Source organism: Grus americana, chromosome 2 (assembly GCF_028858705.1).
Source record: "Grus americana isolate bGruAme1 chromosome 2, bGruAme1.mat, whole genome shotgun sequence".
Lineage (NCBI taxonomy): Eukaryota > Metazoa > Chordata > Aves > Gruiformes > Gruidae > Grus > Grus americana.
Genome location: NC_072853.1, coordinates 126,143,574 through 126,169,345, shown reverse-complemented (window position 1 = coordinate 126,169,345; position 25,772 = coordinate 126,143,574). Strand labels below are relative to the sequence as shown.

The 25,772-nt window shown below is 41.4% G+C and overlaps 1 long non-coding RNA gene across 2 annotated transcripts in view; it reads right to left on the bottom strand.

Moving 5' to 3' along the window:
* Positions 1–23,651, bottom strand: part of LOC129202813 (uncharacterized) — a 37,281-nt gene extending 13,630 nt beyond the window's left edge. For both annotated transcript variants that reach the window (XR_008575840.1, XR_008575839.1), the window contains exons 1-4: positions 21,711–23,651; positions 18,201–18,442; positions 2,101–2,279; positions 1,189–1,319 (exon numbers count right to left, since the gene is read on the bottom strand). This is a non-coding gene — a long non-coding RNA (uncharacterized LOC129202813). The remainder of the gene's footprint in view (positions 1–1,188; positions 1,320–2,100; positions 2,280–18,200; positions 18,443–21,710) is intronic.
* Between the last annotated feature and the right edge of the window lie 2,121 nt (positions 23,652–25,772).

The following is a 25,772-nucleotide window of genomic DNA, read 5'->3' as shown; positions in this document are numbered from 1 at the left end:
TAAGATTCAGAATTTTTTTTCCACATAGGAAATATGAAATTCTGTGGGTCTTAGGTAAATAGGTCTGTTTTTCTGTTTTCATTGCTTTTTCTTTCTTTTGGGAGAAGAAATGGTTTTTTACAAGTAAGGAATTTATACTGGATATGTTTTCTTCTCAAAGCTGAGATCTGCTTCCCTCAAGAGGATTTTCTCTGAGTAATTGCCTAACTAGTGGTCACTGAGCTGTAATTACTCCAGATGAAACCAATTGTCATCATCCCTTACAATGCAAACTGCACACACACTCCAAAAAGCATTCCCATTAGTCATATCTCCAGCACAACCTGCACATTTTTTCTGCTGAAAACAGATATTGATTTGACACAGTGCTGAGATGATATGATGTATAACTGATTGTACAATTCGGTACAGTATTGGATTAGACTAATGCAGCCAGGTTTTCAATCTAATTACTGCTGCTCAGCTGATGGAGAGAGTTGTACCCTGTGCAATTGCCTTGGCAATTGCCAATATCACTTTATGATAATCTACTTAAACTGAAAGAATCCTGGTGAAACAGGAGCAGGCTGAGTTTCTTCCCGAACTTTTCTAATGTTGCTTGTACTTTTAAAGGACAATACATCCTGAAGCACATCACGAAAAACAGGCTCACTTGAGAGTCTTTTGGGTCCGTGAATGACCAAGATATAAAAAGAGTGCTCAGAGACAATGAGGTGATTGCCGAGAAGCTAAACAACACCTTTGTGTCAATAAACAAAACAGAAAAAGTGGGCACAACTCCCCTGCTCAGACTCTTCTTTGTGGGAGAACTCATTACAGAATCTGTTTGAAACTGAAGTGACTGTAAGATAGACAAGGTTATTTTTGTCCTTGAGAAAATGGACACAAGTAGCAAAATGTCAGGATTAAGATGGTGTTCACCCAGTATCTCTGTAAGAGTCCACAATGAAATAGTCTGATTACTAGAAGTGGTGCATAATGTGCTTAAAACTGCCCTACACACCTGAAGACTTGAAGGTGTCAGATATACTAACTGAAGAAACAGTTTCAGGGAGAACTATAGAAGTCCAGATATGGAAACCTGATGCCCGCTCTTGGCATTGATAGTGTATTAATATTGCAAAGAACAGACACATGATCCATTAGGGAAGAGTCCACATGTCGGGGGATTTTAAGAGGATGTCTTACCTTGCAGGCTTAGCAGAGTTATTTGAAGCTGTCAACAAGGAGTTGAGTAAGGGTGATCTGGCTGATGCACTGTGTCTGTACTTCTAAACAGCCTTCAGCAAATTTCCTCGTGTTTAATTTCCTTACCACTTCTAAAAAACATAAAAAAATAGAGAGTAGGAGTGAGCAACCAGTTGATATGATGGTGGTCAGAAACCAGTGAAGGTCTACAGCGATGTGTGCAGGAGCTTGTTCTGGTTAGCATATTCATAAATGAACTGACTGTGAAGAACTGCACGACTTACAAGACTGAGTGCCTGAGTAGATCACAGCGGCTGATAGCTTTCAGTACAGATAAATGTAAAGTGATGAACACTGGACAAAAGTAGTTCTAGTGTCACATCTTAAATGATGGGCTCTGAGCCCAGCGCTAATACTCAGAAGTGAGATTGTTCCATGAATACATTAGTGTATTGCTCAGTAGCAGTTAGGGGGGAAAAAGTGGGTTTTTTTAAAAAAAAATGTTAGGTATTAATAAGAAAAATAGACAGCAGAATAGACAACATTATTGTACCACTGTATGAATCCATGATTTGCCTACACTTTGAAAATTATGCAGTTTTAATCCCCCTGTGTCAGAAAAGTTGTATTAGAATTAGAAGAGATCCCAAGAAAAGCAAGAAGGAGAATCTGAAATTAGAAACATCTTCTATATAAGAAGCAATTGAGCAGGCTGTGATTTCTGAGTTTGGAAAAATGATCATTTTGATGTGATAATGAGCTTTAAAAATCATGATTGGCATGGGGATGGTAAATAGGCAGCAACTGCAAGTTCTGTTTTCCACTAGGAGAACTGCAGAGCTTCAAATGAAGCTGGTGGGAGCCAGATTCAGAACAAACAACAAAGGAAATGGTTCTTTGTGCATCAGGTACCTGACAAGTTGAAATCTTTGCCAAATGATGCCATGGCATTACAGAGCATTTATATGATCTCCTTTCATTCAGCAAGCACCTAGTAACTGAGAATGTGATCTTGTGTCAGGACAATCACATTAATCCATTTGTCCAGACCTGCTTTTCTAGGATTATGGATTTGATGGTTTGGTTGCGACCTGGAAAAAGGAAACCCAAAACAATAGCAAAATTACTATCAAGAAAGAAATAATGCTGCAGATAAATCATGCACAGCATATGATTTTTCTCTTTATTTTTTTTTCTCTTTATTTTTCCTTTTCTTTAACACCATGAGTGTTCTGAAGAGGCTGGACTCCTATTGTCACACCTGGCTCTCACAGGTGCCAAGACAATCAGCAACAAAGGGCCATGTATCAGGGCAGGAATCTGCTGGCTGGAAGCCAGTGAATCACTGATGTCATGTTCCAGGTGTTTTTAAGTGGTAGAGTAAGAAGTTCGGGGCCCTGGAGAATTGGTACAACTGATAGCCCTGCTGTGCACTGTAAATCAGGGAAAATAGCTTGCAATTAGCAGGACTGTTGCAGGGCTTGTCAATATACTCTATTTTACTGCTTATCAGAAAGGCCCAAAACCTCTGGGCCAGATTCTTAGTGGATGTAAATTCTAATCAATTTAAGTTAAAGTTTCAGAATCAGGTAAAAAATAAATCCTATTACAAAGGTGGGGGGGGGGTGTGTGTGTGTGTGCGAAATTACAAAACCTGGCCAAAAGGGATAATTCCCCCTCTACCTCTCCTGACTACCACATATGACTGCTCCAGCCTCGCAGTAAGAAAACCCCATCCAATGAAACAGTCATTGGCTAGATAGTAATCTGCTCTACAGTCCTGCATCCATAATTTTCACAAAACAACTTTCACCTTTATGTTGCCACATGCAAGAATTGGGACCTCATCTAAAACCCCTTGAAGTCAATGCAGACTGTCATTGACTTCAGCTGGCATTGGAACAGACTCTGAGAATACAAATCTACAGCTCGCTAGCAAACTAAATAAAGATCTGGGTTCAATTCAAGTTGGACATAGAGAAGTTTAACAGTAGTGACATCAGTGAAATTATACAGGTCTGCAACCAGATTGAACTTCATTCTGTTTGTTGTTGTTCAGTTGACTTCAGTAATTCACTCCATGAGGTAACACATCAAAATGGCACTTTTCAGTACCAGTGGAGGCATGAAACAGAAGATGAAATAAAAGTTTCCAAGGGCTAATAATAATAATACTTTATAAATGGGAAAGACTGCTTTGCACTGTTTATGTCATGTGCAGGGTTTCAAAAATCAAAGTCAATCACTCTTTCAAGACAGCATGAAATCAAGCTATATCTAAAAAAATGGTGCATTTATTAGGATTTCAGGAAAAAGTGTTCTTGATATTATCTCTGGGATGAGATATAGACTATGCAAGAATGACATAAAATTATTCTTGCCTCCAGAGTTTCATTGGCAAACTCTGTCTGCACACCTACAGAATATGATACTGTGTTGCAGAAATGTGGAATCAGTCTTTTTTAGCAGGAAATATTTGGAACATCTTGAAATATGTCATTGTCATATATGTGTCTGTGTGTATGATAGAAAATAAATTCTGCTGGTGGTCTCCTGAGATATATCTTCTTGCACATATAAGTACTAATTACAATCTTCATCATAGCATAGAGATATAGCCTATTGTGGTATCTGGACTATGGAGAAGACAAGGAAAAGTAAAACAGAAAGCAAAAAAAAAAAATCATGGAAGTATTTATGTCATCTGAATAATTGTTGTAAAGAGAAGAAACCAGGACCTGCTGACAAGTTTCTATTCAAATCTTTTCCATTGCTATAGACCAAGTGCCACAAGTTCACACAATTTACCAATGCATTATGCCAAGTCATTCCCATTCTGGCTAAATATTCCTCTTGGCCAGATCCAATTGCAAGAAGAGATGACATTGCTGACACAAGTGCTATCACGTAAAGAATCCTCCCTTAGAGAGGGCACAGAGCTGAGGTCAGTTAGACAAAGGGAGAGGAGAGGGGAAGTCAACAGCTGAGCTGTAAGAAGAGGAGAACTGGGATGTGGAGCCAGGTGAGAGAAGGAGCAAAGGCAGGTTAGGGGCAGGGTGCGGAGCATGGGGCAGGAGCTCACAGGACTTTTTGGAGTCAGAGGAAGGGAGAGCTGATGGAGGCCCAGAGACTGAGGGATGGTGGAGTTGGATGGAGGGGAGTAGAGTGGCACCATGGCTTGTCACAGGGCCTGTGGCCAACAGCACCAACAGCTGCCCTGTCAGAAAGAAATCAACACGACAGCAGAATAAGCCCTACAGGACAGCCACAACCACTCACAGACTGAGAAGCGGTGCCATGCACCTCCGCCTACACACATATGGACCCACCACTACCATCATCATGATGCAGCATCGGTATGAGCTTTCGTTCTCATAAACCGTGACCAAAAAATATGACAAGGGTTTTGTTATGTCAAAGACTTTCTTTAGATGTTAGAAAGCAAACTGAATTTTTTGGGTTGGGTGTTTTTGTTGGTTTTATTTTAGACTAACAACATTTTTCCCCCTGTATCTCTTTTTCTTAAAGAAAATCAGTATTCTTCATTGCAAAGATTGCAGTAAATAGGCCATATTGATGGGAAAGAAGCCAACCTACAAGAAAACCACTTGGAACCGACCCGTTCTTGCCCAACTCCTTCATTCCTAATCACACAATGGGAAACTTGAATGGGTTCTGAGAAGCACTCAGGACCCACAAGATCCCATCCACTCCCATGTGCCTGTGCAAAGCAGGACCAGAAGCACAATGTCAGAGGCAGAGAAAAACCCACTTAATTTCTGGTGGTCCACAAAATTTCCAGTAGCTCAGCTGTTTCCAGTCAGTGAAAGCTTGCAGGGCTGCACTGCACAGATAACTATGGACAGAACATTTGTTAAACCTAATACACTGAGATCTTTTGCATAAACATTTTCACTCATGTGGGGAATCAAATCTTTCAAACACGATGGTCAGTCGCTGTCTGTATGAGAGTCTCCATTGCAAGCCATCTTGCAACAGCATCTTCAGCTGGATCAAGGTGGGATGCCGCAATCTGTTCTGATGACTTCTCACAGCCCAGCTAGTCTGTGGTCCTACATTATGACTACAGTACATGAATGATCCATTTCTATTTATTATCTTAAAAAATGCACAAAACAACTTCTAACTTTCATACTATGTACAAAGAATGTCCTGCTATCATAGAATCATAGAATGGTTTGGGTTGGAAGTGACCTCAAAGATCATCCAGTTCCAAGCCCCCTGCCATGGGCAGGGACACCCTCCACTAGACCAGGTTGCCCAAAGCCCCATCCAACCTGGCTTTGAACACTTCCAGGGAGGTGACATCCACAACCATAGAATTAGAAAATAAGTTAGGTTGGAGGGGACTTATGAAGGTCATCTAATCCAACCTCCTGCTGCCCCCTCTCCCCTTAATTAGTTCAGGTTGCTTGGGTAGTTGTCTAGTTAAATCCTGAACACCTCCAAAGACATTTCTACATCTGTGTTCTGCTGACTCTTTAAAACTGTCCATGTACAGTTTGTCCAGTTCCCTCACCTACTGCAGGAATTGGGGGTATCGCTAGGACTGCCCAGGATTCCTGCACCCAGGGAGTTCACCAACACAATGAAGCATACAAATAGCGCCTATCAACTGGTCTAGGCACAGCAGGCAATTGTCTGAAATTCCTACCTGGATAGCTGTAACAATCAGTCAGTTGCTTTGCTGTGAAGCAGGTAAGAGATCAGTCTATCACCTTGTCTCAAGTCAGTCCATTGCCTCATCTACACAGAGACCATCTAGGGACTTTCTGGATCACCCAGGGAGCTGAAGACGAAATGTATTGGGTATGTGCACAGATACAGTGCCAGTACCCATCTACATCACAAACCTTGATTTAATAATTTTATCACAGTTATAGTTTAAATTAAAGCTTGCCACAAGTGCTTCACTCTTGAGTCTAACCAGGCCTACCACTTCACTGAATGTAATATTAGCACACACATAATTATGGGGTAAAAGAAATTTTTCCCACTTCTGCACTTCCATGCATTCAACCATGTGATACTGTCACATTTATGAAGCATGATTCTATTTATATGTTCAAGGACCTGTCATAGCAGCCTCAGCATCAAATAGCTGCTCTGCTGGAGTGAGCAGATAGTTGCTAATGGAAATGTTACAGAGCCCTTGTGAATGGAAGTGGCCAAACCTCACGCTAAGCAATATTGCTGCTTACTTTAGGAGTAAATTTAGAACAAATTTGTACTTCTAAACAATTGCCCCTGCAGAAATGGGTGTTTTTAGCACAGGGCAGTGTCACCAGGGAATTATCTGGCTACATGTGTTTCAGTGATGCATTTTAGAGAAATCGCTAGGGACTGATGTCCGTCTCGTACATACAGCTACCTCACAGTTTTAACCGTGAGTAAAACTAACTAACTAACTAACATAACAGTTCTGACAGAGAACCAGTGTCATCTTTTGGTTTACCCCAAGACATACTGACAACTACTTCATTAACAAAGAAAATGAAATGTCAAACTGCTAAATCACATAAACTAATCTAGAATGGATGTGTGTCCCATATTTCCATTTACATGTAAGCCTCATATACCAACACAGTAATTGTTGGTACTCCAAAAATTCCATCATCTTTTCCACCAGCTTTGGTTACTGAGCAGAATACAGTGATAAGAAACTGTGCTTAGGCATTCCTCCTACACACTTGAGAGGACGGACCATTTTGTGGTTTTCACAGCTTTTTTTTCCCCTTTATTGCTTTCTGTAACTTAATAACTTTTCAAAATAATATAGTTTCATTCCTGTCAGTGATATTTTATTGAAAAATACTGCCTGCTGCAATCTTATCATTGACCTTGATTTGGGACAGAACAGTGTTTGCAACACTTATTCTTTTGAATGGGAAAGGTTTGCCATCTTAATGTAAGAGATGCAATTAGATATTGCCCTTGGCTTACAGGTTCAGACCTGCCCTGTCCCATGCATAGTCCAGAACTGCAATAATAATAAAATGATCCCTTTATAGCCAAAGGTACTAACAACATTCAGACCAAACCTGTGAAGTCACAGGTTCATCTGCAATAGAAATTCCAGTATTTCCCTTGACTGAGGGAAGGGTTTCTGCAGCTGCCCAGGCAGGACAGCCCAGTGAGAAGAGAGCTGAGCATGGCAGCAGTTCAAGTGGAAAAGCACCACTTATAGCTTTGACCAATATGCCTTTTTCCTAGAGGATCAAGATACACAGAAAACTGAGGTAAGTTCCATACACATACCTGCCTCAGGTCTGCTCTCTGCTCCTTACAGATCTCGTCATCCAGTGTCCTCTGCACCCACAGCAATATGTATACATTGTGCAGAAATTACTGTGTCATTTGTAGCACTGCCAAGCTTAATACACCTGTGAAGGGGCCTGAAAGCATATTTGATATACACACGAAAGTACCTGTTATTACCTGTGGAGTTCGGACACACTACATCTCTTAGCACTTCTTCTTCAGTTTAGGGAAGCAAAATCAGCAACTACAGGTCCGGTAAAGGAAATGCAGTTAGTCAAAGTTATCAGAAGAGCCTATTCAAGTAGATTTGCATCTTCAGATTAGCCATGAACCCACATCCTGAACTTTATCTGGAGTTCCTTGCTGAGAGTGAAGCACGAGTTGTATGTGCCACGGGAGTCTGGGCACTGAGGATATGCCAAGCAGTGGTCTATATTACTAGGATTTACTTGCCGAAGGGTCAGTGCTCCAGGATGTCACATTGCCATTAGAGAAGTGATTAACTACAGATAGGTCATCATTCATCAGGAAGGGATGGAGACTTTGGGGCAAATGGAGATGTTAGAAAACATTATTCATGAATGATGCCACATGAGATCCCCCCCAACAAGGGATTGCCATACTGGCCGGTTTAGTGCAGATGTTCACCAGTATTATCCCTCTCTGTTCTAGAGTCCTTTTGGCTCCTTGGTCCTTCTTCACAGGCTGATCGTATGCAGGCTTTGGGACACCATCATAATCCTGTACCACCTCTGCATATTGCTTGCTTGTGGTCTATGTTATCTCACCAATTCAAAGTGTGGCCCATTGCTGTCTCTGAAGAAAATCAGAAAAATAGCTGAATCTTCTAAAAGAAGTCTATGGATGGAGGGGTAATTTCCTGTTGCAGTTCATTGGGTAGCTCCCACCCATAACAGCTGTCATGACTATAGCATATTTAGGCATCCCTGAGTGAGACAGCAGCATCTCATGGTGACAAAGATAAGATATAAACAGAGGCTGTAGGGAGAGAGATCTCTCTGTACCCATTAATGCTGAGAGATCATCTACCAGTGCTGCAACACAGCTTTATATCCTGGCTGGAGTCCAGGCTTTGCTACAATTAGCATATTAGCTTCAATTATGTGAGCCTGCAGCTAGCCTTTAGCTAGTTTCTCTATAATTTATCTTGGGGAGAAGAAGTTTGATCTCAGCTGTCTTGTTCCTGATGTAGCTTGATTCAGAATGAATTTTATGCAGAATATTCCTTCTCTGGCTGACACATTGCCTATTTCTAGCAGCTCTGGAGTCAAGATTCTCTTTCACATCTCAGGAAATCTGTGATGGGTTCCCCTGTGTGCACAGCTTGGGTCCTGGTTGTTTGAAGATGTCCAAAATAAACTGAAAAAGCCTTAAGTTTATATCTGACTCCAACATGAGTTTTATAAGGGACTCGGCATAAAAGGGTCAACCCCCAGCCTTTCAGTGTCCATACCCTCCTTAGGAAAAAGCGGAGCCCCATGAGGCAAACCAGGAGAGCTCGTTAAAATACTGGCTGTTGAATCAGACTTGAGCCCAACTTCTCTGTTTCATTGGAAACTTTCTGGGTGTGATCTGAGCAAAATTAATTAATGTTTCTATATATTTTTACAGGGAGGCAGGGTTAACAACAATGACTTATGAAGCTGACTGTAGCACAGTAAGAATAAATTCACAGATAGTTGTGAGGCATTTAGACACTGCCATGAAAGAGGCCATGGAAATGCCTGGCCAAAACTGCCAGTTATTTGCTTTATGTTAATATATTAACCTTCCCTCAGCAGGAAGGAGGCCTAAAGGGCATCCTTTATTCTCAGACAAATTCCTTCTCTCCCCTCAAAATAGCCTAGACATAGCTGAAGCAACTGAGGAACAAAAGGCTAAAGACTGCTGGAAAGCTGAGAGCTACTTAAGCTAAAAAGGAAATGGGTATGAAGGATTAGAAGGAAATGTAGTAGCCCTCCTGGGCCTTCAGCTTTGCAGAGCAAACCATGAGCAGTTCTTGTGGTGACCCTGAAAGAGAGGTTAGGAAGAGAGCAACAGCTCTAGGATTTTTGTTCTTACATTCAGCAAGATAAAGAACATTACGTTAGCTCATGACAATGTGGGAAAATGGAAGAACAAATATTGATTGACTGCTTTTTTAAAGTGAGATATGAAATGAAACACATATCACCAGAACAATCTCTGATAGATGAGATCAGAGAAAAGAAAAGGTGCCCCAGCTATACAGTATTCATGGGAGTTAACTGTCTGTGGATAATCCACATTACTCTTTTCACAGAGCTACGATCTGATATTTAATTTTTCCAGCACATTGTAGTTTTGGCAGAAATTTTTTTTTTATTATCTCGCATAAGAACCAAATTGTTTTGCAGCTTTAGAATGACAAACTCAAACTCTTATTCAGCGTAATTCTGAAAAATGAAGAGATAGAAAGAGATTTCAGTGATGCACAGCCCTTATGTGTTGTTTTGTTACAAGACATGTATCATCATCTTCCCACACATTTTTCATGCAAGAGATCTACAGGATGCTCAGCTTGGTGCTCCACAGCATGCCACCACCACTAAACAAATGACAGGAAATTGGCAGCATGCTGTGGATTTGCTTTCTGCAACTGAATGGAAAACACTGTTCGGTACAGACCTCCTGCCCTTCCCTCTCCACCCACTCTTGCCATACCTTCAGGTTTCCAAAGCAGCTCTCAAACTGAAGAAAGCCTCAGTCATTTATAGGTCCAGTATAAGGTTTACCAATGTACATCAAAAACTAGCCACTCCTGAGGTGTCACTTGGGAGCCAGACAGCCCCTCCTCCTCTCCCCAACAACACTCCACAGAATATTTTATTGTTTTTATAAAGGGGAAAGATGGAAGAGAAAATACTTCATTAGGAATTTCAAGAAGAATTAGGGTGGGTGGGATGTGATCACTCCATCTGTGTTTTTGTTACAATTTCATCTGGAAACTAAGCAGTCCATTGCACATGCCACTATAAATAACAGTCTGTGCCCCAGGCTGTTCACCCCATAGAAAGTTAATAATTACAGTTGACAGTGCCAGTGCTCTCAAGTGCCCACACCTAATGCTTCTAGCGCAACTCCAGCCGTACACCTTATACTCTCAAATATTCCACAGGCCACTAACAAGAAATTTGCAAATGTAATTCATGAAGGCCTTGAATTGTGCATCTTTCTTGCTTTAAATTGAGACTAATACAAGCTAAGAAGTGCGTTGCCAGTGCTGTAACCTCCTATCACTTCATCTCCAGGGTTAACCCTGCCTGCAGGCTGGAGGCAGCTGATTGACCCAGGGCATAGCCTGCATCCCATTGAATCAAAGGCATTGGGCGCATAGTCTCTTTGCACCTAAGGAGCTGCAACGAACTCCAAAGTCAAAAAGCCTGTCATGCTGCTCTTAATGACCCAAGTCTGGACAGATTTCCTTGTGGATCAAACTTACAAACACACAGCATGATTACAGATGTAAGCACCAGTTCTGTACCTTTGCTATCTTGTATTATTTGCTGGATTCTATCTACCCTGCTACAGAGAGTGGCCCTAGGCATACTCCAAGCCGAACAAGTATCTTGTCCACATTATTTACCTGAAGAAGCAAACTCCAAAGAGGCATTAATGATATTTCTCAAGAGATAACTTAGTCCTTTCTTCTGCACTCAGGGACATTCCAAGATGACTCTCCTGGCTGTTGGGTTGGGCCTGGCACTGAGCTCTGTGGTAGTGTGGATACCTACCTCCATATGTGTGGTTTCCAGGCAGAAGTGATAAGGCAATTTCCTTCTCTGCAGAACCATTTTTTGCTGCAAAGGCAGGTGTGATTATTAGGTTACCAACCCCAACTTTCCCATGCTGAATTTCAGCTGCCTAAAAGAAATCACAGAATCACAGAATGGTTTGGGTTGGAAGGGACCTCTGGAGGTCATCTGGTCAAACCCCCCTGCTCAGGCAGGACCACCTACAGCTAGTTGACCAGAACCATGTCCAGACAGCTTTTGAATATCTCCAAGGATGAAGACTCCCCAACCTCTCTGGGCAACCTGTGCCTGTGCTCCATCACCCTCACAGTAAAAGTATTTCCTGATGTACAGACAGAATCTCCTGTGTTTCTGTCTGTGCCCATTGCCTCTTATCCTGCCACTGGGAATCACTGAGAAGAGCCCAGCTCTGTGTTCTTTACACCCTCCCTTCAGGTATTTATACACTTCGATGATATCTCCCCGATATCCCTGAGCCTTCTCTTCTCTAGGCAAAACAGTCCCAGCTCTCTCAGCCTTGCCTCACGTGTGAGATGCTCCAGTCCCTTAACCATTTTCATGCCTCTTTGTTGGACTCTCTCCAGTATGTCCATGTCTTTCCTGTATTGAGGAGTCCAGCACTGGACACATTACTCCAGGTGTGGCCTCACTAGCTCTGAGAAAAGCGGAAGGATCACCTTCCTCGACGTGCTGACCACACTCCTCCTAATGCAGCCCAGGACACCATTTGCCTTCTATGCCACAAGGGCACATCCTGGCTCATCTTCAACTTGGTGTCTACGAGGACCCCCAGGTCCTTTTCTACAAAACTGCTTTCCAGATAGTCAGACCCCAGCATATATCAGTGCATGGAGTTGTTCCTCCCCAGGAGGTGCAGGACTTTGCACTTCCCTCTGTTCAACTTCATGAGGTTCCTGCCAGTCCATTTCTCCAACCTGTTGAGGTCCCTCTGGATCAGAGCACAACCCTCTGGTTTATCAGCCACTCCTCCCAGTTTTGTGTCATCAGCAAACTTGCTGAGGATACACTCTATCCCAACATCCAGAACATTAATGAAGATGTTAAATAGGATTAGACCTAGTATTGACCCTTGGGGTACACCACTAGCTACTGGCTTCCATCTAGATTTCATATCACTGATCATCACTCTCTGGGCCTGGCCATTCAGCCAGCTTCCAGTCGTCACTGTCTATTCATGTAGCCCACACTCCATCAGTTTCTCCATGAGGATGTTACGGGAGACAGTGTTGAAAGCCTTACTGATAGCAAGGTAGACAGTATCCACTGCTCTCCCCTTATCTACCAAGCCACTCATTTCATCATGAAGGCTATCAGGTTGGTCAAGTATGACTTCCCTTTTGTGACTCCATGCTGACTACTCCTGATGACCTTCCCATCCTTTATGTGCCTGCAAATGGTTTCCAGGTTTAGCTGCTCCATCACCTTCCCAGGGATCAAGGTGAGGCTGACCAGCCTGTTCCTTGGGTCCTCCTTCTTTCCCTTTTTGAAGACGGGAGTGGTGTTTGCTTTCTTCCAGTCCTTAGACACCTCTCCCAGTCTCCATAATCATTCAAAGATTACTGAGAGTGGCCTCACAATGACATCAAAAATCTTCCTCAGCACTCAGTGCATCTCATCAGGGCACATGGACTTAAATATGTCCAGTTTGCTTAAGTATTCTCTAACTTGATCCTTTTCCACCAAGGGTAAGTCTTCCTTGCTCCAAACCTTCCCCCTGATCTCCAAGTTCTTAGATTTCTGAAGGTTGCTCTTATTATTAAAGACTGAGGTGAGGAAAGCATTCAGTACCTCATCCTGTTTCCCAATCGTGTTGCAAAAGTCTCTGACTTATTCAGCAGCAGAGCCACATTTTTCTTAGTCTTCCTTATGCCATTTATGTATTTATAGATGCCCTTCTTTTTGCCTTTGCCATACTTCACCACGTTCAACTCCAGTACCTGGGGTATACTGGGGACCCAATACTTAGGATGACCAACATTTGGGACGCCAAAGTTGGAAACAAGAGGCAGCATAGACTATATAGAGCCCTGTTCAGGGGTACAGCATGGGCACGGGCCTTGCAGATTCTCCTTGAAATGCATTGCAGAAGCATAAATAAATGTATACTTCACGCACATTGGTCTTCAACTTGGATAAAAGATCCTTAAACAAAATGAGGTGTTTTTCAAATCAGGTCTTATAAGAGAAATGCCATTTCAAACCTGAGCCCAATGCAGCAATGTCTTCCTGGGGGTTATCCAATCTGGGACCAGATTTAGACTGAAGCATTTGCGTATCTGCACTGTTTTCCCTCACAAGAAGTTCTTGGCAGGAAGACACGTAATTTCCAGCAGAGCTATCTGGGAAAGGAAGTACAATTAAGCCTGCAAAAGCCAGGCAAAATCTAACCCTTATAGCAAAGAGCTGCTCAAAACAATTATAGTTATTATAGTGGATAAAACTCACCAACATGTGCAAGGAGAAGCTTGAGCAAGGACAGATGTGCGGCCTGGATCTTAAGATAAATGCAGGGGGCAAATTTTATTCCTACCAGATGGCCCTATGATTACACAACATTTCAGCACAATGCTGGAGTTTGAAATTTTCTGTCTACTGTCTTGCAAGAAGTAGCTTCAGATGAGTTTCAACAGTAAATATGCATCATTGACTTTTATTCAGTTTTATTTAATAGACTCTTGCAATACACTTTTTAAAATGTACTGCTATTTTATGACTCTTACTTTCTCATACTCTCCTTAATCTCTTTCCTCCCAGATCTTTAATTCTGTAGAAGAACCACTGTGATGTATTTAACTTTCATATAATTTCCCTGTTTGGCAATAATACCCCCAATTAACTACTGTTCTCATTAACCAATTTACTCATTTATAATCAAGGGCAATGGCTTTAACAATTATAATAATATGCCTTGTTAATAATGTCTTAATGAGGATTATCCTTATACTGCTCTCGGAAGATTCTCTTTTTCCCTACAATGAGAAAAGGCATATTAATGCAAAATAACCTTCTACCTCCTGGCTAAGTGTTTTGTTGGAATGAAAAGAAAATATGGAAAAGTACTGTAAAATTTTAACCTCCATGGGCTACCATTTAGAAATTCAGTGACTTACAGTAGGTGGACTACATGATGCATAGTCCATAAATCAGTTCTGGCCTCAGTCCTCTTTCTCACTTGCTATAATTAGACACCAAAGGGCTCCTTTATATCCTCAGTGGCAATGGAGTGTGGGCATGTTTATCAGTTTCACTGGGTGTAGCAAACAGAATACCGTTAATTAACTTAGGAGTAAAAGTAAAATAAAAATGAAAAGATCAGGTTTTTACCAAATTAAACTAAAAGACCAAATCTAAGAGAATCTTCGCTTGTAAAATTGCCTTAGGAAACACAATAAAACTGCAATGACTGAACATATGTTCTGCTAGCAGTAGCATTGAAAATTTAATGTCTAGAATAGGCAACTAATGAGACAGGTTTACTAATGATCAAAAAGAATCTGGCATGGACATGTTAAAAATAGAAGCTCGCCCATATGCAGGTAAAATAGAGAAGCTGCAAAAGCAAGCTTGCATTTAAAATAAAAAGGAACAGAAGCATAAATCAATGCATGGTCAGTCAACCTCTGGAAGTTTAAATGTTAGAGGAAGAAGCACTTGGTGAAAGATAGCTCTATAATGCATCTGAACTTATAGAGAACTGGAAGTATCTCTCACTTTACAGTTTTGCCAAAACAGAGAGCACCCACAAACCGGTCTGTCAGTCTCTAGGGAACAGAAATCCGTTCATTATCACCTGTGCAGTGCACACTTGCCATGACACATTCTGTACACATAAAGACCCATTGACTTCTGATGTTTACTATTGTCACGGTTTAACCCCAGCTAGCGGCTCAGCACCACACAGCCACTCGGTCACTCCCCGTAGTGGGATGAGGAAAGAATTGAAAGAGTCAAAGTGACTCTTACGAACTTGTGGGTTGAGATAAAGACAGTTTAATAGGTAAAGCAAAAGCCACACACACACAAGCAAAGCAGGACAAGGAATTCATTCACCACTTCCCATGGGCAGGCAGGTGTTCAGCCATCCCCAGGAAAGCAGGGCTCCATCACACATAACGGTTACTTGGGAAGACAAATGCCATCACTCTGAACATCCCTCCCTTCTTCCTTCTTCCCCCAGCTTTATATGCTGAGCATGACGTTGTATGGTATGGAATATCCCTTTGGTCAGTTGGGGTCATCTGTCCTGTCTGTGTCCCCTCCCAACTTCTTGTGCACCCCCAGCCTACTTGCTGGTGGGGTGGGCTGAGAAGCAGAAAAGGTCTGTACATAAGCACCGCTCAGCAATAATGAAAACATCTCTATATTATCAACACTGTGTTCAGCATAAATCCAAAACATAGCCTCATATTAGCTACTATGAAGAAAATTAACTCTATCCCAGCCCAAACCAGCACAACTATATTTTAAAACTATTTGTAAACCCTTTAAGCCCTTCATCTTCCAGCATGTTACTCAGATGTCCCTGCATTCCCCATTTCAGCACTGTTAAGGTTTGAGTCTTGCCTTAAGCAATCAATTAGGATTTTAAGGCATACTTAGGTGAGGAAAATACTTGACTCTCATTAGTTCTAAGGACTGGAGACATGGCACTTGATATCATAAGAATCTGTGATGAGGTGGGTTGAAATGTATCTTCAGAAGTCAATATTATTTACCAGCATCTGGAAATGTTGGTTTGCCGTAATCAGTTCTTTTCTGTCCTATATTTTGTTTTCAATGAGTGGAAAATAGGAAGATAAAAAGAGCAATGTCCCAGCAATATTTCTGTTTCAGATAAGCCATTGCAGCAACAGCTACAAAGAGCCCAAATACATTCAGTTCGGGGTTTAGCATACTATAAAAATGGTAAATGTCACACTGTTTTTCAATATTTTGCAGAGATGTCAGATCAAGACCTTTTCACCCTACACATCTGACCACACCTTTAACCTATGTTTTTGATCAAGCACAGAAAGTTGAAAGTAGCCTTAGAATTAATTTGTGCAAGAAGAGAAGTCTCTAACACACAAATAAATTTCATTACTTTCCATTATTCCCTGGAAGGTTCCCTTGATATCAACAAATACACATGGATGAAGACTTGGCTGCACTAAACTCATCAGGCATTTTCCTATTGACTTAATTGGAGGCACTATTTAACTTGGTGTCTTACAAGGAGCAGATTTTATTCTCCCTTGAGAAGTCACTGTCTTTACTCTGGAGCAGACAGCATACTTTCCATAGCAATTCTGAGACAGTTTATGCAAGTGATAAGAATTCACTGAACAAATTTTGATGAACTCTGAGGCCATATAAGAAGGTAGTTAAACAAATTCATAGGAAAGAGTTTCCAAAAAAATTAGGATGCTTTTGCTCTCTTCCTTGGGCTTCGAAAAAATGTAAAACATCTGATTTGGTACTGAATTTAACAATGAGGACCTTGCTATTGACTGTGTATAAGCTACTTCTAAATCACTGGCATGCCAGTGCAATTCCATCACTTTTTTTTTTTTTTTTTTTTTTTGTCTGGAAGAATTTAAAGCCAAACTTAATTAAGCTACTGACATTGTGAGAGGGCATACAGGAAAGTGTTTAAAATATGAGCCTTGTGTGACTTGGCTCTTGATATCAATCCTGTTTTGAATTCCTAAGTTATCATTGTTTAAAAACATGTCTTAAAGGCTGTAGGTTTTCCTGCGGCTGGTATTTGTCATATTTTGCACAGATCTACGACTTCCTTTACACTGAAAGACAAGTATTTTCCTATAGAATGTTATATGCACTCAGCTGGCTCTTGATTACAAATTGTTTCTCCCCAGTTGAAAGTGCTTGGGGTGTACAGCCTTCAGAGACAGAAAACTTCACTTTTTCTTTTTATTGTGAAAAGCAAGATGAAGGTAGAAGGGAAGAATTGGGGATGGACCCAAGCAGCACCTGGTCTATTTTTTAGTGCTTACCTCACTGTTAATGGACATTGATATTTTTTTTCCTGTGTTTGCAGCCTGGCTTGACTGTGACATAGAGATAAGAGAGGCCATAGAGAAAGACAGGTGGAAAGAAGCACAGCTGAAGGGTAGGGGTTAATATACAAGGCTTGTGACATGTTCGTAAAAATATGCACAAAACATGACAGTCATAAAACAGGACACTGGCTAAGTAGAAACCATGACCTCGTCAGTCCAAAATCTTCCTACAAACCAATACATAGCTTTAGGTTACCAGCAGACTTGGTCAGCTCTGGAAAATGGAACTAGCAGCACATTTTTTTCATATCTTCTAGCCAAAGTCTTGGCCCTGTTAGACTTCATTGGTGTACAAATCACTGGGATTTCAGTCCTAATGAACCCTTCCATTCCAATCATTTAACTTCTTTGAAAGCCTATGATTCAGACAAAATTGGAATTGGTTTTCTCATTGATATAGTGATATCTGTTCATTTACTTACAGGTTCAGAGTAGATTTGCTGTTTGATTATCCCCTGAACACTAAAACACATTGAACTAACAAATAAAAACCAATACAACTGGGCAGAGGAGACTGAAAGTTTCAAAACTGGTCATACCACCAGATTAAATACTTAGTTGGAAAATTAAAAATAACCACGTTCTGTTCAAAGCATATGAACAGTATATGAATGAGAAAAATGTTCATTTACACAATCCAGACTGGTTTGATTCAAGAAACAGCTAACCAGCTGGCCAATTTGCAAGATGGATTACTTCTTCACACACCACAATCAAAGTCTCGCCAGATCTCCGCCATTTCATGGTACATAATTATTTCAAACTTCAGTTTATAATCATTAGCTCTTTAGACACAGTTACTGTAAACCATTTAGCATCAGCCTGGATGTACTACCTGAATACCTTCACCTACTTGTTCTGAAGGGCAGTGGCAGAGACAGGAACTTATTCCACCACTCTTCATTGCTATTAAAGAAAACACTCCTCATCCCAGGTCTGTGCTAAACATTGACACTCTCAGCCTTGAGATCCATCTTCATCTGTTGAGGTAATATCTCTGTTCTGGTCTCCTGGGCCAGTTATTACTTCTTCCAACTTGTGATGGGAAAACTGGTAAACCGTAGCAGAAGCTAAAAGGCCACTATTCAGAGCCTTCTAGAAAGAAGAAAGAAAGAAAAAAAAAAAAAAGGTAAACACCTGAGGAACAGATCTAGGAAATGCTACACAAATTAAAGATTAAAAGAAAGGGCTGGCCTGGTGACAGGCCATGGATGCTCAACATCTGTTGGCATCTAGCTCTGTGATTTTGGTTACGAAAGATAAGCCCAGGACCCCCCTCCCTTGAGTCAGCAATAATGTAAAAGTAATTGAACATCCTGCAAGGGGAGGTCTGTCATGTTCTCGTATTTCACTGGTTCAATAACCTGATATTATTAAAATTTCTTCCAACCTTCTTGCTATTAGGCAATGCCTTATTTGATCAGTTATGAAAGATGGAGCAGGCTGTTAGCTTATAGAGTTTCCTTCTGATACAGAATTACATGGTAGGCTGACTCTACCTGCATGTGAAAGCAAAAATAAGACTTTCTTTGGCTCCGTTCTCATTTTTCTATTTTGATTTCCTTATATTCTTTACCCAAGAATGTCATAGACTAGTAACACCCCATGACTCCATTTCACACTTACTTAGCAATGGTATTTATGACTTACCTCTGGTAGCAATCTGCCTATGTGAAGGTATGCAATACATCTTGGGCTCAGGCAAAACCCCCTTTTCCTCCTTTTACAGGATATCCTTGTACAGTTTTGGCTAACTACATTACCAATGTTTCCACTACTACTCTTCTGTAGTTTTTTCCACCTTTACTTCTAAAGATAGGAGACAGATATCAAGATGAATGTCTGCTTTTATAATGCATTCCCGGGGGCGGGGGGAAGCATAAGAATTTGCTTTGACATGCACAAGTTTATAATTGTCTTGAGTATTCTCAAGACACATCAGTGTATTATCTTTCCCAATTTCCTTTTAATCCTCCACAGCAGTAACCTCCCTCTTTACACAAGTCTCTAAAGAGCTGGTGCTGAATGTCTCCCTGGTATCCTTGGATGTTAGGATGCTCAGTGCACATTCCCTAGCAGAAACAAAACCACACCCAGACTCAGCCCTAGAATGTAACGTATTTAGACCAATATATGTATACATTTGAATTATAGGAACCTCATATCTGTTTTTAATGATAGTTGTGATGTCTCACAGCTGATGGCATGGAAATGGGCTGGGCAGTACAAGAAGAAAATGAAAACCCATCACTCTGTTGTTAGAATCTAGATTTACATCACAACAGACATTTTCCTTACATTTTATACTATGCCATAAACATAGAACTACATGTTTCTTTCTGTTCTCCATAAAATCCTGTGAGAACCCAGTGTGGGGCAGAGAATGGTTTCAATAGACAAGATTCCATGGCAAAGAATAACCAACTTGCAGAAAAAGAGGCTTCAGGACGCATAGCTACATGACAGACGTGACGTGCCTTACTGCTCTTGACTGTAGTATCCTTAGCTTTCTTAAATGACATCCCTTTTTACCTGTCTTTGCCCCTGTTGATGCAGAATTTGCTTGCTACGGCAAACAAATAAATTCTGATAACAACCGGAATCAAGCAACCAATTTAGAGGCTTATTTACCAGGAAGATTTCTCTCAGTAAAAACAATTAGAGCTGTTGCCATAAATCCATTGCTGGCAGATACCACTGCTTTGATGATATCTATCAGCCACTGCAGTCCCATTCATTCTTTGCTGGACAAGGTCCTCAGCATACCCTCTGTCACACATGAACAAACTCTTTCTGCTATGCCAGCAAGCAGGACTGATTGGCAATGCAAGTGCTTGGACACGCTAGCTGCATCCTGTGCCTGCCACTGGGTCTGGCAAGTCCTCCCTACTGGTGCTTGCTCAGTGCTTCATGCTCTATTTCACATCTCTGGTGGGTAGCATTCGTCTTACCTAATGTAACTGTAGTTGCCTAAAAAATTAGGTTTAGGCTAGCCTAATCAACTATGTTGCCTCTGTAGGCCATGGAGAGAAATAGGTGTCTACCAAACACTGATGTTCTCCACCTGTGTCTTTGCTTTCTTGGTGGGCTTCACTCTCTTCTCAGTTGAACAGAGAAGTGTCATGAACAGACCGGGCAAGAATTTTAAAATACTGATGTAGGCTGTGATAGGCAATATTGTACCACTATATTTATGATTTTTTTTAGTTTTCTGTGGAAGCAGACAGAAATTAGAAATACCATATGTGTAAGAGTGATGTCCAGTATATATTACAATATAGTGACAAACCTGTAGTATGTGACATGGTGACAGAGTGTTAGAGCTACTATACAGAAAGCCAATATGTATGGCTGAGGTACCACAAATATACAATCATGTCCATCGATATGACATGGCCATAGCTGATTTTGCTTATGTTATGATCTAGCTGATTATCTAGAGACAACTCTGCTGGTCTTTACAGGGCACTTCCTTCCCCTTTTCCAAATATGGCTGCTTAAACTGTGACTAGAAAACTGTCGAAGGCTCCCTGTACCAGAGAATACACTGAAATTATGAGCCTAGGGACTACTTCTTCTTGTTCTTTATATTCTTCCACTAATTTATCCCTGTCCCAGTTCTCTTCGGCACTGGTTTTCTGAGTCTTTATGTTCCTCCATCCCGCTTATTCCCTTTAGATTACCCATCAATGTAAAATTGTAACAGCGTGATAACCATTTCTCATGCTTTTAATGACAGCTTATAATTGCTGTCAAGAAAGGGAAGCAAACCATGTGAAAACGTGTATGCATAAAATTGTCATAGTGTCATACACAATGCTGAGAACAGTAATGAGGAGGTTGGGCCTTAGTTAAGATATCTAGACAGCAAATATATACCAGGAAGAAGAGTCATAATAGAAAAATGAAATAAAGTAGTGTGTGTAGAAAGCTAAATGAATATAATAAAGCAAGCTATGTTAGAATCAGATGGAAAAGAACTGTTCCCTTTGGGTGGCATAGATAACATGGCAAATAACTCTGGGAACAACTGGCAATAAATGACATTTGTAGCACCCAACTGGTGTATTCCACTATTATTCTGCAGGAGAGGTGGGGACTCCCCAGAGAGACACTGCCTTCCTCACTGTAATTGCTGCCTCCTCAAAACGGCAAATGTTGGGCTGCTTCTATGAACACAACCACAAAACCCCTTCACAAACCAGGTTGCTGGGACCAGGCTTTAGATGTCATGGGTCACACAAGCTCATGAACTTGTTGGTGCACCAATGATAATTTCTTAATTTATTTTTGCACGTCTGCTTCCCAGCCCATGCTATTTAACTGAGGCAATAGACCAAACATTTCAGAGGCCTCTCCTTACCTGGCAGAGGAGAAGGTGCCAAATTCTGCCAAGGATCCTGGGGAACGCAGCAAGAGAGAGCTTTTATGAGAAAGAGTTGGGGTTGTTTCATATTTGTTTTATTTCTGGAACAACGTCTACAGCTCCTGCCTCCATTGGTATCTTCTAGCAACACAGCAGTGTTCACTGTTTAGACAGAAACACGATGAAATCAGAGGTGTAATACAGTTCAATACTGGATTTGTGAATGAACGGGTGGAATCACAGTCCACCTCCGCTATAAAACGTGGCTTCAAAAAGGCTAGCTTTGCTAAGGACTTGGCAGTCAATTCAGTAAGACAGTACTCTTCCTTATCCACCAGTCCCAATAAGGACTTTTAGACTGAAGAAGGCAAAAGCTGAAGCAAGTAAGTTGAAAAGAATGCACATTTTTATATTCCTGTGAGAAAAAAACTTGGTTGCACTAACAGTATATTTAAGTTTAAGCCATGATGTGTCAAACCTGAAAAATGCCGAGCGTGCAATGCTGAGTATCCAGTACTTACCCCAAATCATCTGTTACTTAAAACCTGGTTGTATCTCCTGAGGTTTGCAACTAAGTGGTTCCAATAATTGGCGTTGCACGTGGCCAGCTGCCTTTTAAAGTCTGGCTCCCCAATTAGAGAGACCTGCCTGGTTTCCCCAAGGCAATTGCCTCATTAGGACATCCATATGCATTTCTGCAGACCCCATCAGACTGTTCATATTCAAGGTTACGTGGCGCATGCGCTCCTCAGAAACACCAAATGATTCCTATGTCAACACAGATATTAGTTAGAATGTATTAACTTTGATTAGGATAACAGGGAGGAGGGGCAAAGGGGGTGACAAGAAACTGATAATCTGCTTGTGATCTATTCTATAAGCATCAAAGAGGGTGAGGTTTCTGGGCTTTTTGTGTTAGATCTTTCTTTTTTTCCTTTTTAAGGAAGAGTGAGCATTGTGAGAAGGGAGACAGGTGAACTGCTCAGGTACACTGAGTTCAGAGGAGACAAGGAGGTGCCAGATCTCAAATCTAATACGCCTTTTGCACAGTAGAGGAGCTGTCACGCAGATCTACATTAGTGGTCTGTTTGTGGGCATGTTCAGGACAGATCCCAGATTTCCACAATGCCTTTCAGTCGACCTTTTAAAATGGCTTGCAGAGAGCAGCGAGGCTTTGTAGGCAAATGGCCTCCTTTTACAGGCAGATGTGTGCCCTGGCTGATTTGCTTTTATAGTAATTCTGTAATGTAAAAACATATAAAATACCAATCTTAAACACAGCTTGCCTTTCCCTTCTTTCTGACCTGATTCTGATCTCAGTAAATCAAGTTAGTGGCCGATTAGTCCTGGGCTTCACTTCTGGATCATAAACCAGTTCTTATCATGCAATATTTCCCTTAATATATTATCGTTTGAGGTACTGTGGTAGGAGAAAGCCAACCGTAAGGTTGCATTAGTGTACAGATGGGTTGATGTGACAGCTGGGTGAATAACATCTTTGTTGAATAAGCGAAGGAATAAGCATTCCTGGTGCTGGGAATTGAAGCTAATAGCAAGCTTTCAGGACAAGGACTGAGTTTCACAACTCCCTCTGCAGAAATGTATGTCTCACCAGCTTCCCATTACAGAATGCTCTGGCTGGTGCCTAAGGTACTTAGCTGACTTTCAGACGTGCATTTCTTCACTCCAGTGTTTTCCATACTTAATGCCTATTCTCAGAAATATCCCATTAACATTCTCTTTGCTGTAAGTGCCCCTAGTGACTTGACATTTGGGAATAAGCAGCTTACGTGGCCTAAGATGTCAGTTAATTTTAGCAGTGGTGAGGCTAGGGATGGCAGTCCTCACCACACAAAAATATTGGCGGCATGCTCATAAATCCAGATGTTAGGGGATTGAAAAGGCCAACAGCTTCTCTTCCTGTTTCATCAGGGAAAAAAAAAAGAGGTAATTTCAATATGAAAAAAGGCATGTGCGTGCATTTGCTATGTGAGCTCGCTGGCATGTATACCTGCCAACACTGCCGGCTTTGTTAGTATCTTGATCAAATACTCAAATCAGGCATATTTTACTGCTTCGTGCCCTTTGGTTTCAGATACTGTTGCTATGTATGGAGTGCACTGCCAAAGCAAAAATAACTATTGCACATTTCAGAGCACTGCCTTCAGTGTAGCCTGGATTGTGTCAAGTGGAATTTCACCTGGGGGAAGAAAAAGAGGAAAAAACTAACCCCTTGTATTCCTGAGTTTGTAGCTTACTTGGGATTGGTGCTATCTTGGAATTGATCTCGTGATAAACTACTTATGGGCATCATTGCTACACAAAGCTGGGAGTCTAGAGAAAGTACCTGCAGTGAGACTCTGCCCTTAGGGAGACCCATACCCACACATACGTCTCACACCAGAATCAGAGCTGAAGAGGGTAAATCATAAGCAGTCATCGTGATGATCTTGGGGGCCTGCAGCATGCACAGTCTCCCTCCCACCCCATGACAGGATGGGCACGATACACCTTGCTGGACAGTGCTACTGCAAAGAATGGGAAAAGAGAAGAGGAAACGTTTTACCTCCCTTGCGTTACTCTGTACTTGAATATCTGCAGAAAAGGTGTAGTTTACTGAATCCTGGGTCTGAAGAAGCCTGGTTTTCTCCAGGTTGATGTCTTGAAGATGGTTGAATTTTCCTTTATAGAAAGATGCAAGTTTTGGCTGAAATTCCTCCTGGAGCTGGGACAGGTGTAAGGCCAGGAGGCTCTGCTCTGTAGGGTTCCCACTGCACTCACCATCAGGGTGTTAACAAGGTTCCCAGACTTCCTCATTGTCTTCCAGACCCCCCTCTTTCTGTCAAGTTTGGGTGATACCACACACCTGGTTCAAAACTTACTCTGGGGAGAGACAAACAAGTGCATATGAACGTAAGCACAATTTTTATAGGACACTGTGTGCCTGCATCAGCTGGATAATTATTCCAATAGAAAAATCTGTAAACTTCAGATAGAGAAGTCTGAACAAAGTAAAAAACCTCCTGCCAGGAACTGACATTTCTGTTATTCTGAGTCTCTCTGGCAAATCTGGCAGCAAGTCACACTTGTATCATTGCTCAGTGCAGCCCTGTCCTCCTTGTCCCTGCAACAGACAAATATTCCCAGAGCTGGCTGAACCATTCAGTCCTCCTTAGCAGACCCCAAATTGTGAGCAGCACCCCTTTCCACTCTTATTAATATAAACCTTGTTTCAGCTCTCCAAGTGTCACAAAGTAGAGGTCAGGCCCGGAGAGAAATCTAGACCCACCTTGGTAGTGGTGTTACTTATGATGCTTTGACTTCAAAGACCATTTAAGGGGATGCCGAATACACTTCAGGGTGTTTTACTTTATCTCATAACACAGAGAAATGTGCAAATCTGGGCATGTGAGGAGAAGATAGGCTAAATGTATTCTTGCAAAGTCTGTCACAGTTTATTCACTAGCCCATTGCTGCATTTTCAGAGCGGGCTGCTCCTGCTGACTTCGCTGGGGCATTGGCTGAAACAGGTTAGCTCTTGTTAATGTTTCAGGGTTCAGTGGAAAACACTGATTCTCAGTGAGCCTAGGTATTTCAGCGCTAGAAAAGAAAAGGCTGACAGTATGTTTTACACTGTTGGAGCAGAGAGAAGGAGTGAGACGCTGGTTTCATAAGGAGTTCAGAACATAGTTAAGTGGCAATATTAAAAAATACATTTTCGGAGGTCTCCTTTAAGATCACCCATTGTTGAGAAAAGCTCTCATTAAAGCAAGGCACAAAAGTGCCAACTCTGGCCAGAGTGATAGCTTTAAAAGTGGATTTTGCAGCTTTTGTTAAATTTCACTGAATTTTTAAGCTGTCTATACTGCTGATAACCAGGGCCTGCTTTGCATGGGGGACAGAGGATAGAGGAAGCTAAGGTGTACTTTTTTTTGTAGACTTCTCTACATTTTAAACATTGGTCATTAAAATGAAGAAGGCTTATTTTCCTGAAGAATTTCAGTCACAAGAGACACATAGGAGATTTTTATCCCCCACCTTAATGTTCCCGCTCTCTTT